This window comes from Mus caroli, chromosome X, assembly GCF_900094665.2.
Source record: "Mus caroli chromosome X, CAROLI_EIJ_v1.1, whole genome shotgun sequence".
Taxonomy (NCBI): Eukaryota; Metazoa; Chordata; class Mammalia; order Rodentia; family Muridae; genus Mus; species Mus caroli.
This window is the reverse complement of record NC_034589.1, coordinates 1,690,587-1,695,578: the sequence shown is the minus strand read 5'-3', so window position 1 is coordinate 1,695,578 and position 4,992 is coordinate 1,690,587.

Below are 4,992 nucleotides of genomic sequence, written 5' to 3'. Positions count from 1 at the left end.
ACACACACACACACACACACACACACACACATACACACACACACACACCGACACATAATTAAAAAGTAGTAAATCTTAAAAGTGTGCATTTGCATTTTCTAGTCTTAGGCAGCAAATCAAGTCAGGGTGCAGTAAGAAGAGGGTTACAGTGTGGGCCTCCTTTACAAGGCTCCCAGGAATTCCCTTTCCTGGCTAAAGGCATGAAGTATGGGTGACGTGTATTCCTCTGAAGCTCCCCTCAGTTCAGTCTCTTGCCTTCTTTCCTGGCTGCCCCTGTGGCTTCCTCATCTCTGCTTAGGCAGAGGATGCTGTGAGGAATTGTTTAGCTTGTATCCTAAAATGGTATTGCAGTGGGTTTTGCCATCTTCCCGGCCATGGGACATACCCATCTTGTCCTCAGATGAGGTTCATTTCCCCTTGGGCTCCATCACTCCTTTCATTAAGCAAGACATTTAAAAGCCTAGTTGTGTGACTATAAGCAAATTATGCGGTCTCTCAGAGCTTCAGTTCTTTATTTGTAAAGAGGATCTGGGCAGAGTGGTTGCACACCTGGGGATAAAATTTTAGCATAATAACATTATCCAGACCCACATATATTTAGTGTAGTATTTGATGTAGTATATAGCATGGCTGGCAAAGGCAAGGCTACAATGATAGGACCCCAGACTGAGTCTTCCCAGCCATCACACAATGGGCTGTTACACTGCCTTACTTTTCTGTTATAAAACATCATGCGCAAGGCAATTTAGACAAGGAAGGGTTTACCTTGGGACTGCAGTTACCAAGGGATAAGAATCCCTCATGGTGGGGAGGAAGGGAGCAGCAGCAAGCTCGCTCACTGGAGCAGCAGAGTGAGAGCTCACATCTCAAACCACAAGCAGGAAGCAGAGAGAGTTAACTCACAATGGCAGTCTTTTTCAAAGCCCACCTCCAGTGACATACTTCCTCTAGAAAGGCCATATCTCTTAATCCTCCCCAAACAGCCACCAACTGGAGACCACGTATAGAAATGCCAGAGACTTATTGGGGAGGGGCATCTCATTCGAACCACCACAGCCACTGCTGGTGGCATCTGTCACACAACAAGCTTGACTTCAAGTTTGCCATTGTTATCCATCACAAGAGTTTACAGCTGATGCGCCCACAATTACCCCAAACCAGTGCATGGGTTATTCCGGTGTGAATGATATGTACGGTGGATGAGGACCTCCAGGCACCTTTCTGGCCTGCTCTCTCTTGAGATACTGGGTTCCTCAAACCCTGTCTAGGGGACCAGCACCTTCTCAGTATCTCTGTCACTGAGGCTGACTAGAGGACAGGCACATCACATGCTAGGCTGGGTGTTTCTGACATAGATGGCCCAGAGGGAGGGAGAGAAGCAGGGCAGGATGGGAAATTGACTCATGTTCTTGCCTAACTCAGTTTTCTGTTGCTGTTGCAGATTTACAACAAACTTAGAGGCCCAAACCAACAAATAGTCACTTAGATTTTGGGAGCAGTGTGATGTTAGATTTCTGAGGCTGTTCAAAGAGACAGGAGACAGAAAAGAGACTAGGGACTGACCTCAGCAAGACTGGACTGTTTCTTTCGAACCGCGAGGAGCAGCAGACACAGCAGGGAAGGGACAGGGGTTACTTGGGGTTCCTAGAAGAGGTTTGGGGAATGGGAAAAGGAATGCAACTTTTGGAGCTACATGCAAGCCTGCTGCTTATCCCTTATGGGGCTGTTTGTCCAGACACGGCCATTTATCTTTAGACAACTGCCTTGTCCTGGCTCCCAGGATGGGGGTGATAGTGGCTGACTGAGTCAGACAATAGCAGTGAGCAGGAAGGGGCTGGCTCTTTTTTTTTTTTTTTTTTTTTTTTTTTTTGAGATGGGGTTTCTTTGTGTAGCCTTGGTTGTCCTAGAACTACCTCTATAGATTAGGCTGGCCATGAACTCACAGAGGTCCGCCTGTCTCTACCTCTCCCGTGCTGTGATTAAAGATGTGCATCACCACTACCCATCAGTCAAGGCTAATTCTAATAGTCTGAGGTCTCACAGGTTTGTAGTCTGTTCCTTCTGGGGGATCTAGGGCAGCGGTTCTCAACCTGGGGATCGAATGACCCTTTCACAGGGGGTGCTTGTCAGCTGCTCTACACATCAGATATTTACATTATAATTCATAAGAGGAGCAAAATTATAGTTATAAAGTAGCAACAAAATACTTGTATGGTTGGGGGTCACCACAACCCGAGGGGCTGTATTAGAGGGTCCCAGTATCGGGCAGGTTGAGAATGACTGATCATGTCCTTGCCTTCCCAAGTTGTCGAAGCTCCTTGTAGTCGTTGGCTCATTTTACCCTTCTTCTATAACCTGAGCCAGTCAGGACCAGTCGAGCACAATCCTCTGATGCCAGGGTGGAAAACATGGCACAGCCAGCTGCCAAGAAGTGATTCTGGTCGTTATGGCACTGTGAGCATCCTCCCACCCTTCCTCTGGCCCAGCAGTGGCTGAGCACTTGTCATGAGGCACGCTTTATGTCAAGCACAGAAATGTAGAGTCTGCTTTGCCCGGTGGCTAGCAGATGAAGAGACGGCAGCCCTGGGCCTCTGTGTTCTCATTGGCCCTGTGCACAATCCTTACTGCTGGCCTTTCCTCATCACCCTTTCCCTTCTCTTCCTTGCCTGGCATCTAATTCTCATGTGGTCCCTATTCTCTCTGGCCTCAGATTTCATCCTAGCTGCCCTTTGTCGCTATCCTACAAGCCCTCTGCTTTGCATTCTGGGTGGCTGTGGTCCAGGGTGAGAAAGGAAAGGCAAGGCTGCTTTCACTTATCAGGAGTGTCAGGGAAGCCTGTGGCCGCATGGTCCTTGTGCTCCCTCAGTGAGGTTGTATCACCATCAGACATGCTTGAGCCATGAACAGGTTATGTAGTGATGGAAAGGCACATCTTATCTCCAAGACAGGGAAGGCTTCAGAGAACACAGAGGAAGGTCAGCCATTTTCCTTTGTACATTTTTTTAATTGAAAATTTTATGTTAAAGTTTAGGTTTTATTGTGTGTGTGTATGTGTCCTTGGCCAAGTTTAGACCCTGTAAAACTATAGGAAGTAACTGTATTTTGAAGACTAAAACCTCAGTTTAAAAAGTGGGGCAAACTGGATGGATGTTGGCACCGGGAAGAAAGGCCTTATTACCATAAAACAGGCTTCCTGTGACAGAGCTAATGAGCAACCTCAGATTCTTGTCTAGAAAAAGGTCATCTGTCTTCTTTGGCCTTTCTAATTACTCTGCAAAGAAAAGCCCAGAACAAAAACCATCTTCGAAACTCGGAGGCCTAAAAGCTCTGCTCCTCTGTTGCTTTCTCATCCAAAACAGCCAGATGGGGGAATAGGACCTTGCTTCCAACATAACTCCCAGACTTGCACACTTGTCTGGTTCAAGGACCACCAGCCGAGAGAGAGTTGAGAACAGGGACGGTGTAGCTAGAGTGTCTCTGCTGCCTTCGGCCCCACTTCTCTGATCCCAGCTTACCTTGTGCATGTGTCTCCACACTGTAGGAACCCCTCTTCCACAGCTCAAGAATGAAGAACCATTGTGCGTGTCCATCACAGAGGCTTGAGCCTCTGTAAGCACAAACATCATATCTTAATAAGGATTTCACACAGCTCTATTGAGCCTTCTCTCTAAGCGCTTCCCAGTTCAACCATGGCGCAAGCTTAAGATGAATAACCAGAAGAGGGTGTGTGTATAAAAGTCTCCTTAGAGAAACACATTGGACACTAGAGCTGTGCTTCTCAAGTGTGGGCAATTTTTGTCCCTACAAGACATTTGGCAATTTCTGGGGAGACATTTTTGGGTGTCAGAACTGGGGTGACTCAGGGATACTGTAAAATCTTTTATAATGCACAAAGCAGCCCTCTATTACAAAGGAGTTATCCAATGCACATTGCATTGGCATTTCCAAACAGGAACAGGGCGAGAGCAGAGGTAGCAGCAGGATGAGAGTAATTAAATGAACTCAAATTAAAGTTTTAATTAATTCAAAACGGATATTGTTAGGAGGCTAATGATGCTACAAGAGCGTAGGATTAGATGGCTAACTGGAGAAAGACCCCAGTGCTAGCAGAGTGAGATGAACTGCTACCGTAAGTTCTGAAGTCTACAGTGGACAGGTCAATGGCCACCCTCCCAGCCCCTGAGCTCTGCATCAGTTCAGACATAGCAGAAAGGTCACGCAGAGCTGCTTTCAGCTTTGGTAATCTTATTCACACGAACCATTTGAGGGGATAAAGTTTAAAAACAGATGGCATGGTGGTACACAGTTCCAGAACTTGGGAGGACAACATCTTGTCATAGAGTTGGGAAGGTCTCATGGAGCCCCCACTCCTCCATGAGGATGTATATGCAGCTCATGGTTGGTGGGGAGGAAGAGACATTTTCTTGAGTGGTGTAGCCAGTTATTAAGGTGTCTGTGCTCCTGTAAATAAGCCCCCACCCTTGTTCTGTAAAAGGCCCTAATTAAACTCCTTGCATCACAAAAGAAAGTTATCAAAGTGGAAGTGAGGTTAGTTAAGGAAGAGGAAGTCACCTAGTAGGTGTGAGATAAGAAAGGGTAAGGGCAGATATGATTGAGATCCATCATGTGCATGTATGAAAATGTAGTAATGAAACCCACCATCACAGATAATTGATATGGCAATTAGATAGGCAGTTAGATAGAGAAAAGTGGGGCCCTTGGGCCACAGGATATAGGAGGGATGGGGGTGGGGTAACTCTTCTGGGATAAACATGGACTCCGAGCTCCAAGACAGCAGAATCACTCCTATGGGAGCTATGGTTGCTCCGTGGCCCATCTTTGTTTCCCTAGGATCTTACGTCCTCACCTGCATAGCAACTCTGCTCACAGCCAAATCTTCCCCAGAGCAATGTGAATCAGACAGACAAAACTCATTTGCTCCTCAAATCAGGGTTAGGACAGTTTCTCTTTTCTTTTCTTTTTTTTTTTTTT